At 41.0% G+C, this 18,558-nt stretch overlaps 1 pseudogene; it reads right to left on the bottom strand.

The window, feature by feature from the left end:
* Positions 1-326: 326 nt before the first annotated feature.
* Positions 327-444, bottom strand: LOC124623405 (annotated as a pseudogene).
* Between the last annotated feature and the right edge of the window lie 18,114 nt (positions 445-18,558).

Here is an 18,558-nt window from a genome sequence, read left to right as displayed (position 1 = left end):
TGTCTAAATTAGTTGATGGTGCGAGCATAATTCACTGAATATGTTCCGCTTCAGTGGAATCGTTAGTCAGATACGCTCCATCTCAAGATAGTGTATTTATTTCTTTGCACGCATATTACACTAATGCACTCCGTCTTCAGGCCACAAGTGGCCCATCGGGACCATCCGACCGCCGTGTCGTCCTCAGCTGATGATGCGGATAGGAGGGGCATGTGGTCAGTACACCGTTCTCCCAGTCGTTATGATGGTTTCTTTGACTGGAGTCGCTACTAGTCGGTCGAGTAGCTCCTCAATTGGCATCATGAGGTTGATTGCACCTCGGAAAATGGCAACAGCGCATGGCGGCCTGAATGGTCACCCAGCCAAGTGCCGGCCATGCCCGACAACGCTTAACTTCGGCGATCTGACGGGAACCGGTGTATCCACCGCGGCAAGGCCGTTGCCCTACGCATATTACAGTAACTATAAAATAGGTCTGAGCTGTTAAGAAACTCCACACACTGGTTGATCCTGAGTATGCTGAGAGCGCCTATTGTGATTAAGGTTTATTAGTAATAGGCGCTACGTTGTACTACGCATTTTCTCTAAATGAGAGCATGCAGAATACTTCCAAATTGTGTTAGAAGTTTTCGACATAATCATGATAATTACCATTACTTAAACTTAGATTCAACATCTCTTTGTATTTTGCGGTGCGCTTTGAAAGTAATCTGATCAACATAAGAAAAATCACGGTACTGTTCATGTATGAGTCAACACTTTGTATACGATGGGAATGTTCAATGGCTCTAAGCAACATGGGACTTAACATCTGAGGTCATCAGTCCCCTAGACTTGGAACTACTTAAACTGTTGGGACTATTGGGGCCTATGGGACTTAACATCTGAGGTCAGCCGTACCCTAGAACTTAGAACTACTTAAACCTAACTAACCTAAGGACCTCACACACATCCATGCCCGAAGCAGATTTCGAACCGACTGACCGAGCGATGTGGCGCAGTGGTTAGACACTGGACTCGCTTTCGGGAGGACGACGGTTCAATCCCGCGTCCGACCATCCTGATTTAGGTTTTCCGTGATTTCCCTAAATCACTCCAGGCCAATGCCGGGATGGTTCCTCTGAAAGGGCACGGCCGTCTTCCTTCCCCATCCTTCCCTAATCCGATGAGACCGATGACCACGCTGTCTGGTCTGCTTCCCCAAACCAACCAACCAACCATCGAACCGAATGGTTATAGGGCGACTACTTCTACGCAATAACGATCGAAAGAACAAAAACTGTAAAGTAGTTGGTGAAATTTCGGATAATGAAGATAACTATTTTTTTTAGTTTGAATGGCAAAGGCTATAGAAGACGGTTTTGCCAGATCAAGGCGTGAGCGGACAGTATCGTACAGCTGCTAATTACGTATTTAAGTATTAATTAATTCCAGACAATCAGGCAGTAATGAGCAAACAACACTCCCTTGAGCTCAGATTCAAAATGACAGTTAGCAGCATGAAATAAATCGAATCGTGAAAATAGTAAAGCAAATTACGCTAAGCATATGCACTTGACTGCTAATTGTTTGGCATTCAGTTTACGTAATAAATAGCTCCACGCAACCTACCATAATGCCTACTGTTAACCTTTCCGCTATTGTAATTCTTCTTACAGAAATACTTTGTGTTAAGTAAAATATATTAGTGCGTAACTTTCATTAAACAATTACTGATTAACGTTTACACAATACTGTTACGTATTTGCGAAGTGAGAGTAGACATTGTTGACCACACAAAGAAATTAAATATTCTGAACTACAATTATCTTTAAAAACTCACTGAAATTAGTTTTCAATGATCACTGAATGTTTATACTGATTTTTCTAGTAAACATTTCACTGAGCAACTAAGTCTATTAACTTTATCTATCACTCCCAATTATCTTTTAAGTTTTGATAACTTTCACGTTGATAAAAAAATTATCGGAATTAATTTAGCTCATCAATTTTAGTTTTTACCATCAACAGCGACACTCAGTTTTAATTAATAACGACAGAATAGGACGCTACTCCGAAAAAGTTCAGGTTTACGAGCCTGTAACACAGCGTTAAAGTTAAGTTGCTAATTATACAGGAAATGAAACTACTAAGCTGACTGCTCTTTTAAAACATCTAAATATTAAAGTTGGTCTGGTCCTGCTTCAGAAGGTGGTGCTGCGTAAGGTAATAATCGCCGATACCGCATAGCAACACAATCTTCTTAGCGTCGCTTTGCAATAAACTATTTAGGGTCCACGGTGCTCTTCTTTCATCTTAATTCCATTGATTCTTTTTGCAGTGAGCCCAATTAACAATCAGTGCCAACGTTTCCTAGTTAAAATATACTTTTTGATTGTTCTCACAAGGGAACCTCCCCATCGCACCCCCCTCAGATTTAGTTATAAGTTGGCACAGTGGATAGGCGTTGAAAAACTAAACACAGATCAATCGAGAAAACAGGAAGAAGTTGTGTGGAACTACGAAAAAATAAGCAAAATATACAAACTGAGTAGTATATGTGCAAGATAGGCAACATCCAGGCTAATGTGAGCTCAGCAGCGCCGCGGTCCCGTGCTTAGCGTGAGCAGGTGCGGAAGAAGAGGTCCTTGGTTCAAGTCTTCCCTCCAGTGAAAACTTTTATTTCTTATTTTCAGTTTATGTGACAAACTCTTATGTTTTCATTACTTTTTTGCGAGTGATTATCACAACCACAAGAAAACCGAAATCGGGTAAGGTAGAAGAATCTTTTTACCAACTCGCCAAGTGTAAAAGTTAGGTAGGGACGACAACATATTCCTGTCATGTGACGTACATGCCGTCACCAGTGTCGTATAGAATATATCAGACGCGTTTTCCTGTGGAGGAATTGGTTGACCTATGACCTTGCGATCAAATGTTTTGAGTTACCATTGGAGAAGCACGTCCTTTCGTCTACTAATCGCACGGTTTACCGGTGCGGTCGCAAAACACAGACACTAAACTTACTACAGTGAACAGAGACGTCAATGAACGAACGGACAGATCATAACTTTGCGAAAATAAAGAAATTAAACTTTTCACTGGAGGGAAGACTTGAACCAAGGACCTCTCGTTCCGCAGTTGTTCACACTAACCACGGGACCACGACGCTCCTGCGCTCACGTTAGCCTTGATGTTGCCTATCTTTCGCATGGATTACTCAGTTGGTGTATTTTGCTTATTTTTTCATAGTTCCACACAACTTCTTCCTGTTTTCTCGATTGATCTGTGTTCAGTTTTTCAAGGCCTATCCAGTGTGTCAACTTATATCTAAATCTGAGGGGGATGGGATGGGGAGGTTCCCTTGTCAGTAGTTCAAATGGTTCAAATGTCTCTGAGCACTATGGGACTTAACACCTGAGGTCAGCCGTACCCTAGAACTTAGAACTACTTAAACGTAACTAACCTAAGGACATCACACACATCCATGCTCGAGGCAGGATTCGAACCTGCGACAGTAGCGGTCGCGTGTTTCCAGACTGAAGCGCCTAGAACCGCTCGGGCACAACGGCCAGCTTCTCAGTAGTAAATCTCCCTGACTAAATCAGTGTTTCTGCTATATGTTAATATATAATTCCTTTTAGATAGTGCATTTAAATTACGTAATCATATTCATTCAAAGAAAATATTTAAAAAATAATTACAAAGTATATTACATAAAATAATTACTCAATTACTCAAAATTACAACTTTAATACTGTGAAAATTTATCGTGTTAGGCACTGTGTTGTTGTGTTAAATGCTGATCTTGTAATTCTTCATCACTCTGACCGAGGATAGCTATGTCATCAGAGAATTTTATCATTGATATCCTTCCATGTTGAATTTTAATCCTATTCTTGAATCTTTCTTTTATTTTCGTCATTGTTTCTTCGATATATAGATTGAGCAGTAGAAGGGCGAAAGACCACATACCTATCTTACACCCTTCTTAATCCGAGCACTTCGTTCTTGGTCCTCCACTCTGTTTCCTCTTGGTTCTTGTACATGTTGTATATCACCCATCTTTACTTATAGCTTACCGTATTTTTTCTCACAATTCCGAACGGCTTTCAGCATTTGTCAAACGCTTTTCCCAGGTCGACAAATATTATGAACCTGTCTCGATTTACTTCATTCCTGCTTCCATTATCAACCGCAGCGTCGGAACTGCCTTTCTGAGGCCTTTGCCATTTCGAAAGCCAAACTGATCGTTATCTAACAGATCGTCAGTTTTATTTTGCATTCTCTGTATAATATTCTTGTCAGCAACTTGGTTGTATGAGCTGTCTTGCTGATTGTGCGATAATTCTCTCACTTGTCAGCCATTGCAGTCTTGGGAATGGCGTGAATGATGCTTTTCCTGAGGTCAGATGGTATATCGCCAGACTCATACATTCTACATACCAAAGTGAATAGTCGTTTTGTTGCCACTTTCACCAACAATTTTGGAACTTCCAATGTGATGTTATCTATCTTCATTTATTTGATCTTTCACCTTCCAAAACTCTTTTAAAATGTGATTCTAATACTGGAGCCCTTATCTCTTACCTATCGACTCCTGTTTCTTCTTCTATCAAGTCATTAGAGAAGTCCTCCCCAATGAAGACGAATTCAGTATATCCCCTTCCACCTATTCGCATTCTCCACTGCAGGTAACAGTGGAATCCCCATTACGCCCTTTAAGTTACCATTTTGCTTTTAATATCACCAGAGGTTGTCTTGACTTTTCTGTAAGATGTATCGGTCTTCTTCAATTTATTCACATTTTTCATGCAGACATTTCGCCTTAGTTCCCCTAAACTTCCTGTTTATCGCATTCCCAAGTGACTTGTACTACTGAACTCCTGAATTTCCGTGAACGATTTTGTACGACCTTCTTTCTTTCTTCTCCTGTTGAACAAAATTTCAAAATCTAAGTTTTAACTCCATTTTTCTCTCAACCACTGATAAATCCTAACAAAAGCAAAGTGAAAAGCGAAAGGATTCCTGTTCTGGATTGGTGACGAATCAAGAAAGCTGCATTATCAAACCGTTGCCACAAGTAAAACTAACTTAATCATTGCCTGTAATCCATTCTAAAAAAAAAAAAAAAACTATCGCACCAATGTAAAAATTAATTCTTTTTCTACCCGGAATAACTCTTTCACTGTTTCTTAAAATAATTGCAAAACTCTCCATTCTTTGTCTCTTTCTGCTACTAGAACAAAAATCGACTGTTGACATATAATCCCAAAGCTAAAATAACCGTCTCCTCTCCTCGTCAACAACACATAAATCTGACGCACATCGCCGCAGAGCAAAGATCATCTCTGACTCATCTCCGTGCGTCGCAGAATCTATGTCGAGGCTGGGCACATATGTCTAAGCAATTCACATCTGTCAAGCCCGATTTTGGTCATCCAAAACAAGAAAAATGCCTAAAAAATTAGCAGGTACACATTTCATTCATTCCATTTCACCTCACTGACCCCCACTATATCTAGATTGAACCTTAACATTTACCTTTTCAGATTTTCTACCTTTCCTACCAAGTTCAAACTCCATACCAATTCCAGACTTGTAAAACGTTATCCCTCTGTTGGTTATTCAATCTTTTCCCCAAAATCAACTCCCATTTCGCAGTTCCCTCTCGGAGACACGAATGAGGAATTAGTCCGAAATCTTTTGCCAATCGAGAAATCATCATGACGGTGTCAGCTATTGCGCTGTGAACAGCGCGAAGCGGAGCCCTCATGCGAGTCTCCGTCGTTCTATGCAGCGAGGGAGGCCTCATTTCATGTACGTGACATAGTGTCAGCTATGATTGCTTATATGGAACTACGGCATATGTTAATTTCTGGAGCATCAACTGGGACTTTGAAACACATTTTCAGAGGTTTGTACGTTTCCTGATGTTTGTGGAAACAACTACAGTTTCGTCACGTTGTTTTCCGTTTAAAGCCTACCCGTTGGTCGTTCCATATCTCATAATAGTAAAGAGCCCAATTCATAGGAAAAAGGTAGCGACTGTATTAACTTGCTTAAACTAGAAAAAAAAGTTATAGTTGACCTTTATTAGCCAGGAGGCGTCTGATTGCTTTTCAAAGTAAACGACCTGCTGTCAGACAGCTGCATTCCACCCCATCCAACAATCAGGACATTTTTCATTTAGAATTTTCTTTGCTACACGGAGAGGGTGAGCAGGACAGCGGTCGTTTTGGAACAACATAAACCGTCGCTTATCCAGTGGTGTATCTTCTAGAAAGGGTTACAGTGTTCGGTAGAAAGTGTGCATACATACTTCCATTTAACACCTCTGGGATGAAGTAACGTCCCCCCAGTGGAATTTCTTATGATATCCCACCATAGGTTTCCACTTCACGGTCGTTGTTGTTGTACTTGACGAAGCCTTCGTCGATTTTCAGCTGTCCAGTAAAGGACGTTATATAAATTTACAATACCGTGGTTCGTAAACGGTGCTTCGTCCTAAAGAGCACACCAGGGAAAACTTAGCTTCTTATCCCAAGCGCCGCAGAGCAAAACCACAAAGTTCAGTACGACCTTCCATTCCACATCCTCCGAGTACCTGATATTGTGATAGATAATAATGGTGGAATTTACGTCATTGCAAGATGCTAATGCCACTTCTCTGGCTGATCCCACATTCCTTGGCAATACGTCTCGTGCCACTAATCGCCGTATAAAAGTATCTTGCTTAACTTCCCCTCATCGGTGTACATGTCTGCTTCCAAGGAAAGTTGAAGCAGAAATGACATGCCTATAGTGACACAGCTCTTGCTAATTTTCCGCCGCAAGCAAATAAACAGTTGCAAGGTTTGTACAACGGCACAGCCTAGCATTGCCGTGTTTACAAAGCAATACCGTTTTCGTGCGACGTGCGTTTCAGTTTTAGTAAATTTCTTCGATTCTTTTGCGAAGGATTTCAACCTCGACGTTAACAAGCTACCACTGTAATAGTCTTTTCAAGCACTTGCGGATGCTGTTACAAAAATTATTTCATTCACTTTCAAAGTCATACTTGCTTCAATATCTCAATTGATACACGACCCTCAACATACTATCATTTCCCGAACACCTCGTTTCGATTGGAACCGTTCACGAATGTGGAGCCACGCCGACTCTAGTGCTGTAGCCAGCTGCACCAGGATTCTCAGTTCAGGATCCATGGCACGACCAGCCCGATCGAGGTCGACACTCAGATTCTCGATTAGGTTAAAATTCGGGGTGTTCAGTCACCAGAGGAGCACGGTAAAGTCATCCAGGTGCTCTTACAACCACAGACGTATATTGCGAGCTGTGTGATACTTTGCTTTGTCTTGCTGGATGTTATTGTGCCGAGGAAAAGCAAACTACAAATAGCGTTGAACAAGGTCGCCATGGATAGATGCTTACTTATCTTGATCCATCGTGCCATAAATAATGACGACGTAACCCAGGGAATGGAACGAAATTCCCCAGACCATAATGCTCCCTCCTCCTGCCTGGTCAATTCCGACGATTGTTGCAGGGTGCTTGAAACCTGGTGGTAGTCGAGGGAAGCCAGGATTCTATTACGATTGTGGACTGGGAACTAATCAGTTACTATTGGTTGCCTTTTGCAATTACATACAATTTATTTTAAACCGGTAATTCCAGACTCAACAATAAATCAAAAAAATACCACACGTTATTAATGAAGGAATAAACAACACTGTAAATAACAGTGTTTTCAGTGAGTTACAATTTAACAAATCACTATTAAAATACAGATACAACAGATAATGTTTTAAAAGAAAGCCACTATGAACTGGGCAGGAGGCCTTACAGGCCAGGAATGGCAATAAATTACGAATTCCTTAAACCCACTTCAACTTACTACCTACATGCATTGAAATATTAAAGGCAAGTCGCCACTAACACTGCAGACGGCACCAGACGCCAGGAATGGCAGTAAATAAGGTTTTTAAGGCTTACCGCTAAAATACAAATACCAAATTAGAATTTTAAGACAAACGACCGCAATCACGCCTGAAGGCCTTACACACCAGGAGTGGCAATAATATAAAAAATTTGAAACCTGCTGTAAAACAGCAAATACAAGAGCAAAAGTTAACTTAAGAAACGAAAGACTGATCCAGACAGTGCTCCAGGAATCGACGTCTGAGAAAGTCCGGCCAGAAACGCTTTCGCGAGCGATGAGATAGGCAGCCAAGAGTTGCACTCACTCCACAAGATGGAAACTCAGACAAGTGGCAGTGTAACGAATGACTAATGATAATCTTGCTAAAGCTACCTAACGTCCGATAAACCAAATGCAACGATGGAACAATACGCCAAAGCGGGAACCGGGGGTCTGCACTACGTCCAGACTACTGTCTTTAGAGTCCCCAGAACGAGAAAGGAATCAATATCACCAGAGTTAGGGAATCATCAACCAGCCTACAATCAAGAAAGCTGTGAAAACTACACGCCTTACCGGACAGCAGCGGTAAGGCGAGAAAATGTACACTGTCGTTACATACACTAACCCCAGGGCAGGTAACTTGGGCGTTAGTGGCGACCAGGTAAGAAAAATTACCGCTGGTTGAACGTAACAAATTGTGACAAGCTGAACGCAGTAAATAGTAATAAGAAGTCAAGGAAAGCTGATCAGATCCGCCTTTCCCAAGCAGTCCACTCCCTGCTCTTCACCTCGGCGACACTACAAGCAGCAACACGAACTCAAGCCACTGGAGAATCGCGGGATACACAGTGGTGGAGGTTTCTCTACTTGGATTACAATGCACTCATCTTAAAGCTTGCTGGATCCGGTTTACGACGAAGTCGTGCACCCTCATGACCACAGTCATTTCATCCGGCAGTCCATGCGTGCCGCCAGCGGTCCTGGCGTGTTTTCGCACTGCGCGGACCTGGCTTCTCCTCCGTCCTCAACCGAACTCGCCACTCACACGACCCAGCAGAACAAAGATGTCACCCCAAAGATAGGGCAACAGTTACTACATATCGATAACCGCTGCTGATGCCACTAGCGGACAGGTAACGCTTGCGAAACCGAGTGGCGCCGGTCAACACGAGAAGAAGACAAACAACCGCAACCATGACAAGTAAACGATACCGTCAGGCCTCCAAGAGAGGGCGGAAACCTACAAAGGTCATCTGTCATCTGGAATGGTCATCTATCGCCACTCAGTGAACGTCCACTTACCGTATAGGCGTGCAAACTTCAGCCTTCGTCGCCGATGAACAGTTGTCAGCATGGATGCACGAACCAGACACCTGCTGTGGAAACCCATACACAGCAACGTTCGTTCAACAGTCTTTGAGGATTCGCCGTCGTCCTTCGCCCCCGTCATCTCCAGACGTCATCTCCTCGGCGCAGGTTTTGGATAGCGCCATTTTGTCATGCACAGTATACTTTAACCATGGCGGAACGCGAACTGTATACACGCTTAGCCGTTTCTGAAATAGTTCCAACGCTGGCACGAAAGCCAATGATGGTAGGCTTTCTGACGTCAGATAAGTCGCTCTGTATTCGCATTACGATAACGACTGCACTGTTTTCAGTGCCCCCCTGACACGCTTTATCTACCCTCCACTGCTAGTGCTGCCACCTGCCGTGTGTGAGTGGTTACTGCACGTTGATGTCTAATATTAAAGTGACTTTGTCGTGTATACGAGTCGTTTTGCACCAAGATGGAGAGCTGTGGTAATTCATGCGTGGCAAAGATATGATTACGAAGGTGACACTGTAGTTGCATCGCTTAATAATGTTATCTCTGTGCCATCGCAGTGCAGATGCACATAACACGATGTATCGTGTGTAGACATGCCCCTTGTGAAGTGTGCATGCGGCTTCATTCCGCTGTGATTTAATTACTTCGTTGAAAACGCCACATCAGCACTTCAATGACGAATAATGGAAGAGCGTACGACAGCACAGCAACTTGTGTTTTGGTAAATGTCACTCCGTAAGTACTGCGTGTGTTTTCATATAGACTACTGTTTAAATCAAATGTTTAGCATTATGAAAAACAATCCTCATCTGATTTTTGTAAAATTGGTGATCATAATCGCCCTACTGATTCTTCCAACCGTTGATCTTACGTAATATTTAGTTTCATTGACAATCAGGAATCGAATATACACTGATACACAATTTTACGTTTACAATGATTTGTCCGGTAGCAGAAATATCACGTCTCCGTTTCCTTAGGATAATTATTTTTGGCTTTCTCTGGTACTAATGGTATTGCTACCCGTCCTGGAACTGCGTTCTTAATTTCTGTAGAGGACTTTACTCTAGGAAAAGCAGTATATTAACCTTTATATGGCCAGCCTACTCACTCATGGGTAAGCCCTCTAAGTACCTAAAGCAGCGCCGGTACAATACATACCAACATAAATAATACTCTAGGAAAAGCAGTATATTACCCTTTATATGGCCAGCCTACTCACTCATGGGTAAGCCCTCTAAGTACCTAAAGCAGCGCCGGTACAATACATACCAACATAAATAAAAAAGTAAAATAAATGAAGTATTTGTATGGAGTGTAGCTACGTGTGGAAGTGAGACATGGACGATAAATAGTTTGGACAAGAAGAGAATAAAAGCTTCCGGAATGTGGTGCTACAGAAGATTGCTGAAGATTAGATGGGTAGATCACATAACTAATAATGAAGTATTAAATAGAATTGGGGAGGAGTTCGTGGCACAACTTGACAAAAAGAAGGGACTGGTTAGTAGGACATGTTCTGAGGTATCAAGGGATCACAAATTTAGCATTGGGGAGCAGCGTGGAGGGTAAAAATGGTAGAGAGAGACCAAGAGATGAATACACTAAGCAGATTCCGAAGGATGTAGGTTGCAGTAAGTACTGGGAGATGAAGAAGCTTGCACAGGATAGGGTAGCATGGAGAGCTGCATCAAACCAGCCTCAGGACTGAAGACCACAACAACAACAACAAATAAAAAAACGATATACGATTATTGCATGTGATGGAAACAGGCAACTTTCTCAAACATTCTGAAGACATTCAGTTGTACGGTAGTAACGGCACCAAAACATCACTTTTGCCACCATAAACATCTGGAATGATATTTATTGCGTATCAGAGTGGGCACAAATACTGGTTGTCAAACTGAACAGTAAGAAGTCACAGGAGATGCCTGCACTGATCAACCAGAACATTATGACCACCTACCTAATAGACAGTAAGTCCACCTTCGGCGCGGATAACAGACGCAACGCCTCGTGGCATGGAAACAAAGAGGCGTTAGTAGAACGCAGGAGAGAGTTGGCATCACATCTGCACACACACAAGTCACCTAATTGTCGTAAATTCCGGGGAGGGGAGAGATGTGCTCTGACTCCACGTTCAGTCAGTCCCAGATATGTTCGCTCTGGCGAGGTGGGGGACTGTTAATTGGAACTCGCCACTGTGTTCCTCGAACCACTCGATCACACTCCTGGTCTTGTGGCATGGAGCATTATCTTGTTGCAAATGGCACTGCTGTCGGAAAACATGCAACCATAATACGATTATCTTTGGCCGTCATGGTGTCTTGCATGAGCTCCATTGGACCCATGGATGCACACGTTAATGTTCCTCAGGGCACATGAGCCGCCGCCTGCTTGTCTCCGCCATGCAGTACTGCTGTCAAGGAGCTCCCCCTGGAAGACGATGAATTCGTGCCTTCCCATCGGCATAATGAAGAAGATAACGTCATTTATCAGATGATGCAACTCTCTGCAACTGCGACAACGTCCATTGTCGATGGTACGTGGCCATTTCAGTCATAGTTGCCGACGTCGTGGTGCTAACATTGGCACATGCGTGGGTCGTCGGCTGCGGAGACCAATCGTTAGGCGGGAGAACGATCTTTCAAACCTGCACCCGGCCATCGTGATTTAGATTTACCGTAATTTCCCTAAATGCCGGGATGGTTCCTTTCAAAGGGCACGGCCGATTTCTTTCCCAATCCTTCCCTTAGCCGAGCCTGTGCTTCGTTTCTAATGACCTCGTTATCTACGTAATGTTAAACGCTAATCTCTTCCTCCTCCACCTTCTCGTCTCATCATTAGGAGTGTACAGTGCACTATGTGTTCAGACACACTTGTACCCTGCCCAGCATTAAAGTATGATGTTAGTTCCGCCACAGTACGCCGCCTGTCCTGTTTTAGCAGTCTGTTCAGCTTTGGACGTCCGACATCTGTCATAAGAGGTGCCCATCCAACCCCACAAAGGCTGCAAGTAGTGTCACCTTGGTTTCGCCATGTGCTGAAGACATTTACCACAGCACTCTTCGAACACCCGAAAATCGTGTGATGTCCGAAACGCTCGTGCCGAGCCTCCGAATTATCACAGTTTGCTCTCGGTCAAACAGATAGATCGCGCCCCTTCCCCATTTTACAGATGGTCAGCACGTCCACTGATACTACATGCACCGTGCATCTGTGTCACTAACAGTTATTCCTCACCAGGTGACACTCCTGTGGCCTGGACGGAGTTACATCGACGGTAGGTCGGTGATCATAAACTTCTTGTTGATCAGTGTATATCACACTGTTAATTATTTCCATAGTCATTCACTAAGATGAATTCTCCACATCATAAAACTTAGGAAACTACATCCACCGAAGACAAATGACAGCTCTCAAAACGATGAAACTGGTAAATCAAACAGAAAAAAATGGCTTTTCAAGCAAATAACATCCAACAAGCAAAGAGGATAGAACACTGCAAGGACTTGTGGTATGAAGAAACGTGGTCCACAGAAAATATAGAGGATGAAATTGAAATAGGATGTGTGCATGATTTATATATGAACGAATTAAAACAAGCTCATAATCCACAAAAAAAAAAACAGGAAAGCTACTAGTGTGGATAGTATAAACGCTGAACTGATAAAATATGGTGGCACACTGATACAAAAGAGATTACTGTATTTATTTAATGTATGCTGGAGAAGGGGATCTATTCCACAAGTGTGGTCAAAGGCAACGTTGATATCACCATTTAAAGCAGGAGACCACAACAGAGGAATAAGCTTACTTGACACCAAATACAAAGTTTATGCAAGAACAGTGAACAAGAGGCTAAAGATTAAGGCTAAGAGTTTATTAGGGGAAGAACAAGTGATATTTCGGAGGTCATACCGACAACAGATGCAGTATTTATAATAAAACTGAAACGTCCCCTTTAGAAAAATTTATACAAGTGACTGTGCTTAAACTGACACACAATATTTTGTTAGCGCAACGCAATCTGACTTTCAATAATCCCTACAAAAGAATGGGCCCTGACTAACAGTAAACTATACCTTTCACAAATCACTTACCTCACAAAAATCTTCGCTGCTCAAGCTACTGCAATACAGCGAGCGCCACTACTGCCAGCTAAATAAAAGATTCAAACTATGGAAGGCACTAACTACTGATAGGGATAGTTAGCAAATGAAAGATATTAATAGAGAACAAACAATGTATTTACCTTGATATCATCATATATAAATACAGCAGTTCATGACAAATTTCAAAACTCCGCCATCTCTCTCCCCACATCCACCACTGCTGGCGGCTCACCTCCAACTGCGCAACGCTACGTGCTGTTCACAGCCAGCTGCCTAACACTACAATGGCGAGTATTACAACAATGCAAAGCAGCCACAGACTGCACACAGCACAGCCAGTGATTTTCATACAGAGGTGGCGTTACCAATAAAAAAACCTAAACAGCCTACTTACATAGCCCCCACGCTCCCCACAAAAAATTTTACAAATTGGATTGGGCAGTGGCCAATACAGGTTTGAAAAAATTTGTCATAATTACAATAACAAAGAAATCAAATGCACACACTTATTGATACTATGTTGGTCAAAAGCTCAAATTTTCTCACAGTCCATAAAGACAGTCCTGATCGTTCATCAAAGTAAAATAGTAGTGTTTTCCTCAAAGTCTGAGCAGTAGAAGAAAATGCACACGGAAGTAGTGGATTTCCATGCAGTCTTGAAGAAGTACTGTTGTCCTTCCAACTGAAAGACAGTGCTGACTCTTGACATGCTGACAGGTAATGGGCCACAACAGAGCAAACCCACAGCAGAGTCATTCGACGGTTTGAAGAAGATTGGTAGGTAGGTCGTCACAGAGCAGACCCACTGTAGTCCTGGTAGAGAGTATGGTATTGGTGGGCCACCAGAGGTGCAGACCCACAGCAGTCCTTGTAGAAATAATGGCGTTGGTGGGTCTTCATAGATGCAGACCCACTGTAGTCCTTGTAGAGATGGCCAGCAGCCATCTGTTGCGATTGTGCAGGTGCACATTCACCATCGAAGAGTCTTGCGGAGAATATAGCAAGTCCATAAACCACCACTTGTGCACTCACAAAGTTTTTGGAATTGTCCTTAGAACCAGCAATGCTGTTATCCAGTCCCTTGCTGAATTAGTAACACACGTGCAAACACTAACAGTCCCTACTTCTCACATATTGTCCATATACTATGACCAACAGAAACGTGTGCAGTGAAATGTAACTTACAAGTTAATAATAAGATGAACTGGTGTCAATTACAATTTTATAACATGAGAATACAATTACAAAAGTACAAAATACATCATTAAAGAACATAACAATACAGATAACATTTGTAGTACAGGCTTTACAAAAGAATAGAAATAAACATATACATCAGTGTTACAGGAATTATGACATGAGTACAAAAATAAAAGATCAGAATCACTTTCGAAACATCAACTTCACACATGAGCATTAAAACAAAACAGAATAAATAATGTGTAAGCATATTTATAAGGTAAATAACATATTATTAATGCCAATTATATTTGAGGATAACAGTATTCCTCATCATAGTGAATGTAGCTTAATATTAAAAGAAAAAAAATTCGATGAAACTACACAGAGACAGGAAGAAAACAAATACACAAGGGTACCCAAACACATAGTGGGATAACACAAAAGGAAAAGACAGGGTTTGTTTTACTGCAGTATTTTGCAAACAAAACTTTCTTTACTTCTCAGAGATCTCCCTTTGTTCTTCATTATTTCCAAAAAGTCCTATCTATACCTGCTTTCTGTACTTTTTTTGTATGACTTCTCAGTGCATTTCATCGCAACTCATTCTCTTATATAGTCTACCCCTGTTAAGCTAACTTAAATCTACTGAGCTCAGATACTAAACTAAGAAACGAGGCAATGCAGCAGCACAAAACAATTAACACAAACAGCAATGACAAAAAAATGGAAATTTGCAAAGCAAGCTACAGTAAATCTAAATTACCAAGCAATGCAACATTACAACTAATATGAGCCAATGTGCAGCAACAAGAAAAATAAATGAGTAGTAAAACTGGCTTAGCAGAGTAACACAAAGTCAAATTCAGTAACACTATGGCTGGCAAACAGCAGTTTATATCTAAACATGACATAGCTCAAGCAGAAAAAATATTACAGTAAAAACAACAATGCAGATAAGCGAAATGTATAATCACATCTTAATGTCTATGTAATTAAAGTGGTGCACCACAACAACGTATTGTAAAAGAAATATTACCATGTACTTGAAAAGAAAATTATGTGTCCAGTTACTGTTACTAGTCCCTTCTTATTGTTCTTTCCTTTCCAAGTGCTCCTTTTTTTTTTTTTAAAGAATGTGGATTACAAAATTATCATTTAATAGATCTGTTGACAGAAAGTGTTCATATTAGCAAATGCATCTAAGTTTATTTTATAAAACTAATGCTGTAACACAGCTGGAAATCAGGTATCAAATGAAATAAGCAATTACGCAAACCAAAGCATAAAAATATCATTCAATAGTCATGTGATATTTCATAAGTTAGTAGAAATTCTCTCAACTCTCGTAGAAACACGCTTGTCGTAATCAGGTGTGCAGATGTAAAAATATTTCTCGTCATTTCATTAGGCATTTCAGTAAATATCATGAATTACAAGCTCCACAGTATGCTTTCAAGAAGGAAATGTCAATAGCGAGGATAATGGCCTCCCCCTTTTTTTTTTCTACCTGTGCTTCCGGAAAGGCTAACGGCTTTTTTTCGGGCGGCTGTCGCCCAGGTGGGTGCCCGCGACGCATTACGTGCAGGTGGTCACTTAACTTTCTTACGGAAATATTTACGACAGCAGTTTTCGCTACAGTGACAGTCTCACATAAAAATATTTCACAGGTCAAGAATTAGCATTGCAAATCTGTAGAAAGAAAATCCTATAAATATAAGTGTCCAAATACAATATTCGTCAGCATTGTGATACAGTCACGCATTTACGCACATTTCATAACTCTTAAAGTACGATTCTTGGTTTCCAACATACTTCTTATTCCTCATATACAGTAGCATCATCTTATTGATCATAAACATATCTCAACAGCATAGCACACATCGTCGTCATAATGATAACATCATAACACCTCAGTCAAATCTCAAAAACGTCGTAGCTTTCTGCAATAATTTCAAAACCTAAAAAAAATTCTCTGCTCATTTCAACAGTGTCATCTACCTCAAACGTACTTTAAAATCATGCTCCCTTACCAAATACATCATTCAAAGCTCTCATAGTGTCACAATAATTCCGAAAAAATATGAACAGTTTACAAAGTACAGACAAAATACAGTTTCATAAGTGTGCAGTTACCCAACTGTGTATTGCGTAAACATGTGTCACTGATGTAGTAAAAAATGTTTATCTCTCAGTTAAATGATCAGATAGCTGTGTAATTTGTGTGTTAGAGAAATATGGTACCGATGTGTAAAGTTGTATAAGCAAATACCATATTAGTTAGGGTTCCTTGTGGTTGCCACACACATGGTACACAAAGTAAGCGTGTACCCCCCTGAGGATTAATGTAATTATACCCTCAGGTGTTACAGATTACAGCAATGGAATGAAATGTATCACAGAAAACTTTCTTTGTAATTCAAAAATCTTTAAAAATAAATGTTTTAAGTACAAAATTAATCACTCAAATACGTGTACTGTAGCGCTAAATGTGCGTCTTGTTGCAACATAATCTGTGTGGAAGTGTCGTAGTTATCGTCCTCCGAAAGCTAAGTTCTGCAGAAGTCAATGTACTTACCTCATGATAAACAAAAGTGAAATGCTTTGTGTATAGATATCGTAGTTATTATGCTTATTGGCGTGATGAAGAAAGTACTGTACGGTAATGTATTGTTGTGCCATGAAAAAGGCTGTCTCATTGTAGCTATACCACAAAAGTTACTACTAAAACCTGTTTTACTTTCCAGAAGAATTCAGAAAAACTGTGCAGATATAACACAGATACACCACAAAAGCAACATTGTAAATTGTCACTCATTAGTAGCGTCGTGATAAAACCGTGTAGTTGTCACATAAACTAACCACTGTGTCGTCTGGTATCTCACAGAAAGTACTTTAAACCCAGAATGTATTTTCAAGTAAACCAAAATGTTGCATTAAAATCTCATTAGCAGTACTGGTAAATGTTCTAAGTATGTAAGCCTTATAGTCATTACGTAATCGTGCAACTAACAAGCAAGAATGTACAAATACAACACTGTGTCGTCAGTTCACTATAACAATGCATTCGTAATTTCTGTTTAAAAATGTTCCCTAGGTTCTAGACTGGATATTTAACTTCAAACATTGTTGTATGTTAGCAGTTTCTTAAGTCTAACACAGCATACTAGTAATGTAAAGGGAAAAGTTATATGGCAAAGACAAAGTTAAAAAGCAGATTATCTTTCAATAAACGGTTTTACATGTGAAATGTGGTGTAAACCTTTACTCTTCCTAGTGCACAGAGTTTCAACTTCAAAGCAATTGTCATGTTGTATACATCGGTAAAGAATACTGGAATTTTTCACAAGGTTAGCGTCTATGTTATTTTTCTCTGAGCCAGCCGGGGCACGTGGGTGCCTGCGGCGCGAGTCATTGTCTGTCTCTTTGTTGGCGCGCGTTGTTATTGGGATTAGGAGACCTAAATTCTACAAATTCGCCTTGCCGAGAGGGCCCAGCTCTGTTAGAATCCCGCCAGTTCTGATGAAATTCACGTCTGTCGTTTTGTCGGTAGTTTACATAGTTTCTTGTTTGTCGGTCATGTGGTGGAGAATTTCTCCCTGAATCGTAACTCTGCGCCGAACTGTTGCGTCTGAAGTTATTCTGCCTCCCTTGATAATAATAGTTCTGATTACCATATTGTCTGTTTCTATCGTTATCTCTGTCATATTCATTACTACGGAAATGCGATCTTTCTCTGTAACTATTACTCTGCCAATGGTTGTCATATGGGTGGTGTCTGTTTTGGTCACGATTTGCGTTGTAAGAATAGGCTTGTCGCGTCCAGTTATTGCTTCTGTCGTCACGGAATTGTGACGGATGTGACCTGTAGTGATTGTTTTCCTGTTTTCGCATCCCGCGACTGTCTGTGTCAATTTCTAATTCCTGTAAGAGTCCTTGAAAAGCTTCAATGTCGTCTTTGCAACGTCCTGCTAAAATAATATGTCGTAAATATTCAGGTAATTTGATTAAGCAAATGCGGATGAGTT

Source organism: Schistocerca americana, chromosome 7, assembly GCF_021461395.2.
Source record: "Schistocerca americana isolate TAMUIC-IGC-003095 chromosome 7, iqSchAmer2.1, whole genome shotgun sequence".
NCBI classification, from domain to species: domain Eukaryota; kingdom Metazoa; phylum Arthropoda; class Insecta; order Orthoptera; family Acrididae; genus Schistocerca; species Schistocerca americana.
This window is presented reverse-complemented; position numbering and strand designations above follow the sequence as displayed.